This window comes from Lucilia cuprina, chromosome 6 (assembly GCF_022045245.1).
Source record: "Lucilia cuprina isolate Lc7/37 chromosome 6, ASM2204524v1, whole genome shotgun sequence".
In the NCBI taxonomy this organism is placed as follows: Eukaryota; Metazoa; Arthropoda; class Insecta; order Diptera; family Calliphoridae; genus Lucilia; species Lucilia cuprina.
In genome coordinates, this window is record NC_060954.1 from 19,094,560 (window position 1) to 19,105,998 (window position 11,439).

The window sequence follows — 11,439 nt, forward strand, 5'->3', positions numbered from 1 at the left end:
GACTATTTTATATAAAATAAAATACTTGTTAATTTTTTTTTATGGATAAAGAATAAAAGATTAATCGTAAAAAGTGGCTGTAAAAATTCATAAAAATTTAGGTAGTAAAACATGCCTAACAAATGTGTGGATGAAAATAATAGTACTAGGTAAATTCTCTAAAAGATGTTGAGTTTTCCCTAATTAATTTGTCACTTAAAAAACATTAGGTAGGCATGTTATATATCAATGGAAAGGTAATTTTGTCTATTTTTCAAAACTGTATATAATTTTTGAAAATTAAAAAATTCGCGGAATACTTTTTTTAAAAAAATTAAAAAATGTTTTTTATTCAGTTTTTGCGAAGATACAAATTTTTCAAATTGCAATAAAAATTTTATTTATGAATATTTTTTGATGAAATTTTACAGTTAGGTAGATTTTTTTACTCAAAATCCAAAATTAAATAAAAATTTTCTTATTAGAAATCCCGGAATTCCCAAAAAAGTTTTAAAAAATCCCAAAAATGGGATTTTTTGGTTTTTTGCCTATTATATCCATACCAGGGGCGGGGTTATCGAAACCCGTTACAAAATGATTAAGAACATATTGGGTCATATAAAACAGGTCACTATAATTTGATATCGACTATGCGATTTGAGAATTTTTGCTCAAAATTGAATTTTATATAAAAAATAGGGGTTTTTTGGATGGATCTGGTCCCCTCGGTATCAAAAATTTTTAGGTTTTGTTTCATTTATCGTATTTTATGTAAAGTCAGCTTTTCAAAAAGTATAAATTCTATATACATCTTCTTAGAAACTTTTTAGATAACTTAAAAAGAAAAATATACTTTTTTCCCAAAAAAATGGCAAAAAAACGCCTTTGGACTCAGTCATGATTTTTACATAATTCTTTCACTGCTTGATATATAGACTTGTTGTTAAGCGAATAAAAAAAAATGGCGAAAATCGGGAATATTTGGACCCGCTATTATCAAAAAACTAAAGTAAGGACGGTAAAAATTTTAAAATTTTAATTTTCAAATACGAATATCTCCTAAACTATAAGAGATAATTTACTGCTACGACGACATTTTTTATAGTGCTCGATGAGAAGATTCTATATACGAAATTTTTTTTAAATCGGAACTCAAATGAAGAAATAAGATCGTTTTAAAAATTTAACATAGCCGAGGTGTCCTAATTTGAGGACCCCCCGCCGGGCCCCTGGTTGGCCTATAAGGTCCAAATTCAAAACCTAAACTCGACAACACCTCCTTTTCGTGCATACCAAATTTCATTAAAATCGGATTAACCGTATAGAAGTTACCGAATTATTTCCCTCTTTTTTTTTTTTCCTATACCACTGTGCAGCTGTACAAACATACACCGATGTTATATGACAATGTCTGATCGCTTAAATAATCTACAATTTTATTTCTATTAATTTTAAGCTCCAAATAATTTTTTTTAATCATTTCAAACAATAACCATTTATTCATTCTTTTCCGAGGTATTTTATAAGTATCTATGAAATGGTTCCCGCTGAGGCATATATGGTAAGAGATTTAATTACTTAAAATTAATTGTGTACAGTACACATAAATTAATTGACCATAATAATATAGGTGATTAATCTCTTAATTTGTTTCAACAATATTAAGTATTTCTAAACTCGTTTATGAATTATTTTAAAAAATAATTAATAATTTTATTTAGATTTAAAATTTTTTCAAATATAAACAGTTTCGTCTGTAACTATAGCGGAATGGAACTGTTAAAAATTGCATCATTTTTAATAATACTGATGAATTCGTCTATAAAGGTACATAATATGTAAAATATAAATCTAAATCTAAAAATTAATACTCAAACTATTCATTGTCATATTACTTTTAGTGTTCCGGTAACCTATCATTGACAAATATAAAGTGTCATATATTTGACGAAAAATTCGTAATATTCAAAGAGTGTAATAACGCCAATGGAACATTAACGGTGTATGCAAAACTTTTACAAATTCCGGTAACAAACTGTTTACTGCAAATGGAATTTAGTTCGATGATTACATCATCTATTAAATTCAATACCACATGGGATGCTTGCGAATTTATGAGAAATCGAAAGCGTTATAGATCATTGGCCCTTTTTTATAAATTAATAGCTGACAATTCGAATTTTAATCACAGTTGCCCGTTTAATGTGAGTATTTATTTGTTAAAATAAAAAATGGTAATGTGTAGTATATGTCCATATATGTTTCAGCACGATATTATAATAAGAGATTTAAGAACAGATGATTTGAATTTTTTTCTGCCCATGATAAGTGGTTTATACAAATTTAATACTGTATGGATTGTAAACAAACATGTGCGTGCTAAAGTCGGAGGAATAGTTCAATATGCTAATAAGAAGATCAACGAAGGTGCAAAGAATCCGAAAAATAAACAACAATAAAGCAATAATAAAGCACTCGATAATAAATAAACATACATATATATCCAGGAAAAACTTTCATTACTATGTAAGGGATAAAAATGCTACATTTTACCTATAAAATAGCATTTTATGCTTTAACATGATGATGCCATTGGAATTCCATGCATATAACAAAAAATATGATTTATATTTTTTTGTGTTTACACTATTTGTGTAAAACAATAACAAAATTAAGATAAAAACAGCTGTTTCACTGTTTTGTATGTATTTACATAAATATACATCCCTGATCAGATGCTTGATTTGACTTATATAAAGTTTCCTTTAGAAATTCATTTTACCGCTCATAAATTTGTTTAAAACATTGATATTAACGAGTATATTTTATGTAAATCAAATCAAGTTAAATATTTTTTCTATGGCGGACCTTAATTACCTCTGAATCCCACGTAAGAAGGGGTCATCTCCTGAGTGCTGGTCCAAAAGAAAAAAAGAAGAACACAGTAGCAATACAATGGAACATCAATTAAGACGAAGTAACCCATTGCGCTGACAAAAGAGCACAGTCGGAATACAGTGGAACATCAATTATGACGAAGTGATCTTTCATATCGCCAAGGTTTCATTCCGAAGATAATGTCTATAGCTTCTGTAAAACATGCGGTAGATTAGTGAGAAATAATAAACGTCCAAATATTCGCTTGTTAAACGGACTAGTAAGAGCTAGACAAGGTGCAATTAGAGGAGATATTGTAAATGTTTCTATTTCAGTAAATGAAACAGTGACAGCTTTTCCTAGGACCTTCGACCAAGCACAACTTATTCAGCTTCATCTAAGACGACGTTTAGATGATCTATATGATTACATAACTGAAACAATTAGACTAGCTTTATTATTGAAGCTGCCAGATATTTGATTACCACCGATTTGTATATCAAACATGGTATATGTATCGATAATGGGAACAGGATCGAAACACCTAGCAAGGCGAAATATCCCTTGTGACCGGTTTCATTCCGAAAATAATATATGCAGCTTCTGTAAAACATGCGGTAGATTAGTGAGAAATAATAAACGTCCAAATATTCGCTTGTCAAACGGACTAGTAAGAGATAGACTCCCGTTTATGATAATTGTAGCCCTTGGATTTGCAAGACAGAGTGTAATAAGAGGAGATGTTGTAAATGTTTCAGTAAATGAAACAGTAACAGCTTTTCCTAGGACCTTCGACTAAGCACAACTTATTCAACCTCATCTAAGACGACGTTTAGATTATCTATATGATTACATGACTGAAACAATTAGACTGGCTTAATTATTGAAGCTGCCAGATATTTGATTACCACCGATTTGTATATCAAACATGGTATATGTATCAATGATAATTGGTTTATATCTTTTGAATATCTAAATGTTCTTTCATTTGTTGCTGATCGTGAGGATATTATTATTAGTAATATTTCCAACAATCAAAACGATAATAAAAATAATGATAATGATTGCAATATTGATGAGTTCGATATGGAAAACCCTAATCCTGGTGGCCAACAAACATTACTTGATAAAATTCCTGTAGAAAATATTCCACTGCAGAGAGTTATTATGGCACCTGGAGAACGTCCTCTTTACATTATAATGGACGAAAATTTCGAGGAACGAGTAAAATTGTTTGGACCAAATTACGTAGATATGATATAACCTGCTAGTAGACAATGGACCTTATGGTCTCCGAGTGGACATACATCGTTTCTACGGTGTATAACCCTTCTTAACCTAACCTATGCTCTACGAAAGCATTATAGATCATTGGCCCTTTTTTATAAATTAATAGCTGACAATTCGAATTTCAATCACAGCTGCCCGTTTAATGTGAGTATTTATTTGTCAAAATAAAAAATGGTAATGTATAATATATGTCCATATATATATATATGTGTTTCAGCACAATATTATAATAAGATATTTAAGAACAGATGATTTGAATTTTTGTCTGCCCATGATAAGTGGTTTATACAAATTTAATACTGTATGGATTGTAAATTAACAAATGTCTCGGCTGGTAATTCACTTAATGTTGCATACATGAATAACCTGATACAGCATGATGATGTATATCGAATTTTAAAAAGTATTCGTTCTTCTCAAGATCTTTGGGAAGCTGAAAAGTAAACGGCTGTGGGAATGATTCGACATTTTTCATTACTCTTTTTGCTGCAGAAACAAAATGGGCGGAATTTTTAGTTAATTTGTCAAAAACTGTTGACAATACGGAAATAACTGAAGAGGGTGCTATTAATTGAAGTTTCATGCAAGTTTACGCCGCGATTCTATCACTTGTGCGATCTATTTCGATTTTAGATTTCGACAACTCTTTCAAAATGAATAACCTAGTTTTATGTATGGCTATATGTATTGGCTGAAAGATGCACCAAAAATTGTCAAGTTTTCCGACCGTAATTGAATTTATTGATAGATATATAAGCACAGATGGTAGCGATTCAAATGTTGCACAATATATTGACTATCAAGAACACAACCATATTCAGTCCTGTGCAAAGGAGTACGATATGCAGTACATGAAATCAGATTCGGAAAATACTCAATAAACCAAAAACTCACCTACAAAATTTACCACTAGACTCAACAGATATATATGTAACAAGTCTTTTAGATCATTATGTACAAAGATCTGATAAGTTAGATTCATTTTGCTTGGCAGATTTTGCAATCTATTATAAGTTTTCTAGAACGATTTCTGGACAATTTCTTAGACATAAGGACAATAGCGGATTCATCAAAAAGAAGACAAAGCCGAATGTTTTTAATTATCGACGATACAATGTTAACACTCATCGGAGCGATTACTTTAGTGAATTAGTAATGTTACATTATCCCTGGCGAAATGAGGAAATCGATATATTGAAAAATTATAATGAAGGTTTTGCAATACTTACAAGGATGTCATTGAATCCAATCGAAAAAAACTACGCCTTTGAGAAAAGAGAACTTAGAAATCTAAGACTTGAATCTGAATTCGAAAATAGTGATCACGGATAAGATGACAATCTATCTATTGATAATGAGTTTAGAGTTCTTAGGGTCAAATCATTAAATTATAAGCAAAAAAATTATTTGCCCTATTTATTAGATAACATAAAATTGGTGCAAGCATTTTATGAAAAAAGTAGATTAATATCTGCATTATACCAGTTAGTGTATTACAGACAAACTTATATACCTGGTAATGACCCCAATACGATAAAAGTCTTGATTTACGCACCAACAGGAAAAGCAGAATTTAGCATAGGTGGAGCTACACTTCGCTCAATGTTTTCACTGCCAACTGAACTTAGACCGTTAAACAATGACACAACTAATGCAGCTATTGTATTCGAAATTGTTAAACTTAAAGCTCCTTATTTTAGATGAAATATGCGTTTGAATCGACTGAACCATTTGGAGAAATTTCTGTGCTAATGTTTGGAGAATTAAGACAACTTCCCTCCGTAGGTGATAGTTGGATATTTTCTCTACCCACAAATGATCCGTGTAGTGTAATATACGGATCTAAACAAAATAATGCGCCAAAGAGAATACCACTGGCATGCAAAAATTTCTGAACTAGATATATTTCTTATGAAATCAAGAGAAGTCCTTGAATCGTATGTTCCAGATGAAGCAATTCATTTGCTATATACAAATATTAAAGTTGACAACTGGAACACGATTACATTAAACAGAATAGCCATAGAATAGATAACATCATATGTCAATGATCAAGTGAAATCAGTGGGGCTATCACGAGAAGATAGAGGTCGCATTATGGAAAATGTTAAATGCTTTAAAACATCCGAGACTCAAGGATGATTTGAAGCTAAAGACAACTGTAAAGTACATGATTACGGTTAATGTCTACACTAGCGATGGCTTTGTAAATGAAGTCATTAGCCAGCTTATGCAAATTAACTTTGATAATAATCGAAAACCATTGACCATTTGTCGATTAAATTTCCTGATGCTTCCATTAGTGTTTTAGTTCGACCACAAAGGCGACATCCAAGCGAAGCTTTAATTTTAATTTAATTATGTATAAATATGAAAGTTATATATTTTAAAGTATATAAACTTATTATTTCTTAAAATATTACATTATTGAATATCTAAGCACTCCTATACTTTAAATATCTTCTTCTTTACAATTGCTATTCCGTCATGGTGACTATGTGGCGTAAGTTGTGGTCACAAATGTCATTAGTATTAATATGAGTTGTTTTTAAATTTTAATTCAAAACACAATCCTTGAGTCCCCGATGTTTTCATTTGAATTATTTGAGAATTCAATAAACTCCCTTTTCGTTGAGAAGATAAAAAAGTCCGTATTTTAATTCGTTATTATAAGCATTGACCTTAATTTCGTCGATGTATGTAAATGACTGAATGGATTTTTATAGACCGCAGTAGTTATAGTATTTTTTTAATACAAATTTGTAATAGGTTAGTTTCAGTTCATCTTCAAAAATGATATCTATGAATCTTATTTCATAAACAATTTTAAAGTCATGATTTGAAGATTAATTTTCGTAGAGATTCAATCTGCTCGTAATGATTGTTTTTATTTTTTAATGTTTTATTTTGTTTTTATTTAAATACATGGAATCAGTATCGGATTTTTTGAAATCTGTTGTAGATATCCAATTTTTGTTTTTATTTTGTTTATAATAAATTAAATTCCAAATTTGATTTGATTTTGCAATAAATTATATTCCAAATTCAAGAATTTTGTTTTTTAATTTCATCCTTACAAGTGATGATCAACGCTTTAAATATCAATCTCTTTTTTTGATTAATATTTTTCTAATTTTACGGACAGTGATATCTTTCGGCCATTAATCCGTTTCGAAGGACAAAATGCAACAAATGATACATGCGCTGTTTACAGTTAAGCATTGTAATCAATTTTGCTGATCAATGGTGGCAAACGAATTAAAAGAATATCTTGGTTATGGTCAATACTGTCATTATGTATGTTATTAATGTTGACATTGTTACTGATTTGTAACTCTAAACTCATCGCCTAAAAATTCAATAGATGATGTGTTGTCATCAAGATCAGTTTCGATAACATTTACCTCTGAATAATTTCTTCTAGTTCAAAAAATTTAAATTTTTACTTTATGGATCGTACACGTTTATTCATTATTATTATCTAGATGTTCTTCACGTATATTTCTCCATGGCAAATAAGTAAATCATCTCCAATGAATTGTAGTTCGCTGCAAAATAACCTCCGAACTACTGCACTGAGATAAATGCATTCCCAAAATATTATAAGAAGCTTCATGAGCTGAAAATAGAGCTGGAAAATTTCCAGCTCTAATATCTTCCATGACTTCTTGTAATATCCTGAATACTCCCCCGTTAGATTTATTAATATAGTAAACTGGTTAACTATGCATTAAGCAAATCTTGAATATTTTTAAAATTGTTTCTATGTCTAGATTCGTCTGAATTTATATCTTCAGGAAGTGCTAGAAAAATTTCGGTATTTTGCAGAATTTTTTACCACGAATTTCTAGTTGACAGAATCTGCTGTAATTGTGCTGTTTATAAGTAATATGGTCTTTTACGTCGTCTATAGTAGAGTCCATAGAAGTGCACCTATCAATAAAATTTTTTATTCCCGGAAAGGAATTCTAGATATATTTAATTGAGGAGAGTTTTCAATCCAATATATTCCCTCCAGATTGGTTGAGCCTCTTTGCTGAAAATATATCCCCAAAAAATATATAATAACATTATATTCGTCGAAAACTCCACCGCTAACTTTAAAATGTTTAAACTCATAACAAATCCGTTGATCAAAGTATCGAGAGCAGGTAATAGGATCCAAACGAATTCAGTTTTTCTTTTGTTGGAATGTGTAATTCATTACCTCTTCTTGGAAAAAATTACCTAGAGTTCTGGACACTAGAATTCAGCGGCTGACAATGTTATAAAGAAAGTGGGCAAACCTAATTGTCTAATCATAGTCAAAACTTTCTTCTTCTCTCCTTCCCAATGTGCTGGTGATGACCAAATCCTTTAACTATATAATTAACACGTTCTCCTGGAGCTATTACAATCCTACAATCGTGGATACTCCGCGGTTAGATATATTATAGTTAACTATATAACTAACACATGCATACGCATCCATTAAAAGTTGTATATCCATATTTGCTCTTTGCATAGTTAAGATTTTGGAATTGAATGGCTTTATATATTTGTCTTTAAAGGATCTCTTTAAAAATATGTTCGTCTGCTTTAATGATGATCTAAATGCCAAAATATAGTTCTCGTATGATATATTTTTTATTCTTTCATCAGATAAAAATCTTTTTAACGAATTCAATTCCTCCTCTTCCAAACTGGTTAACTATGATTAAGCAAATCCTAAATATTTTCAAAATTGTTTATATGTCTTCTAGATTCGTCTGGATTTATATCTTCAGAAAGCGGTAGCAAAATTTCGGTATTCAGTAGTGAGGCATGTGGTATTCCAAATCTGCAGAATTTTTTACCACGAATTTCTAGTTAACAGAATCTGCTGTGATTGTGCTGTTGATAAGTAATATAGTCTTTTACGTCGTCAATAGTAGAGTCCGGAAATGAATTCTGGATATATTTAATTGAGTAGAGTTTTCAATCCAATATATTCTATGCACATGTAGTGAACCTGTTTGCTGGAAATCTATCTTCAAAAAAATTTCATAACTTTATATTCGTCGACATGACAAATCCGTTGATCGAGAGCAGGTAATAGGATCCTAACGAATTCAGTTATACTTTTGTTGGGTGGTGTAATTCATTGCCTCTTCTTGGCAAAAATTACCAAGATTTCTGAGATTTTTTTCTTCTCTCCTTTCCAAAGTGCTGGTGATGACCGAATTTCTTTGAGGACAAAGTTGTCATCTAAAACGTCTCTTGCCGTGTAACTACTAGGTCCAATTTTTTGTTAGACAAGTAGAAATATTGCTCTTTATTCTGGATATCTCCAATTTGTTATATGAGAACAATACTTTATCCACTCGAGCACATCATCTGTCATAACTTCTAGCGTTTGACTTTACGACTTTTCCAATTGTGGGGATACAAGTTCTTTTTACGCCACAATATATTGACGGAAATGACAACTTTTCAGAGTCTCAAATCCAAAAGACGTTGACGTTCTCCTGGAGCTACTACAATCCTACAATCCTGGATACTCCCCGGTTAGATATATTATTATTATAGTTAACTATATAACTAACACATGCATACGCATCCATTACAAATTTTATATCCATATTTGCTCTTACATGGTTAAGATTTTGCAATTGAATGTCTTTATATATCTGTCTTTGAAAAATCTCTTTAAAAATATTTTCGTCTGCTTTAATGATAATCTTAATGCCAAAATATAGTCCTTGTATGATATAATTATTCTTTTATCAGATAAAAATCTTTTAAATTAATTCAATTCCTCTTCTTTCAAACTGGTTAACTTTGCATTAAGCAAATCTTGAATATTTTCAAAATTGTTTCTATGTCTTCTAGATTCATCTGGATTTATATCTTCAGGAAGTGGTAGCAATATTTCGGTATTCAGTAGTGGAACATGTGGTATTCCAAATTAGCTGCGATTGTGCTGTTTCTAAGTAATATAGTCTTTTACATAGAGTCCGGAACGGAATTCTGGATATATTCAAATGAGGAGAGTTTTCAATCCAATATATTCCATGCACTTGTAGTGATCCTGTTTGGTGGAATTCTATCTTCAAAAAAAATTTCATAACTTTATATTCATCGAAAACTCCACCGCTAACTTTAAAATGTTTAAAGACATGACAAATCCGTTGATCAAAGTATCGAGAGCAGGTAATAGGATCCTAACGAATCCAGTTATACTTTTGTTGGGTGGTGTAATTCATTGCCTCTTCTTGGCAAAAATTACTAAGAGTTCTGGGATTCAGCGGCTGACAATATTATAAAGAAATTGGACAAACCAAATTGTCTAATCATAGTCAAAACTTTCTCCTTCTCTCCTTCCCAATGTGCTGGTGATGACCGAATTCCTTTAAGGATATGGTAGCCTTCATCAGGTTGGATTAAATTTTGAACAAAGTTGTCATCTATAACGTCTCTTGCCGTGTAACTATTATGTCCAATTTTTTTGGTTAGACAAGTAGAAATATTGCTTCCAATTATTCCAATTTGTTATGTGAGAACAATACTTTATCCACTCGAGCACATCGTCTGTCATAACACCTAGCTTTTGATTTTATGACTTTTCCAATTGTGGCGATACAAGTTCTTTTTACGCCACAATATATTGAGGGAAATGACAACTTTTCAGAGTCTCAAATCCAAAAGACGTTGACGTTCTCCTGGAGCTATTACAATCCTACAATCCTGGATACTCCCTGGTTAGATTTATTAATATATTAAACTATATAACTAACACATGCATACGCATCTATTACAAATTGTATATCCATATTTGCTCTTTGCATAGTTAAAATTTTGGAATTGAATGTCTTTATATATTTAAACATATGATCGTCTGCTTTAATGATGATCTTAATGCCAAAATATAGTCCTCGTATGATATATTTATTCTTTCATCAGATAAAAATCAATTCAATTCCACTTCATTCAAACTGGTTAACTTTGCATTAAGCAAATCTTGAATATTTTTAAAATTGTTTACATGTCATATTCGTCTGGATTTGTATCTTCGGGAAGTAGTAGCAATATTTCGGTATTCAGTTGTGGAGGATGTGGTATTCCATATCTGCGAATTTCGCGTTGACAGAATCTGCTATGTTTGTGCTGTTGGTAAGTAATATAAGTAGTCTTTTACATTGTCAATAGTTGAATACGAAGAAATGAACCTATTGATAAAATTGATTAGGAGAGCTTTCAATCCAATATATATACATGCATAGTAGAGTCAATCCAATATATTCCATGCACATGTAGTGAACCTGTTTGCTGGAA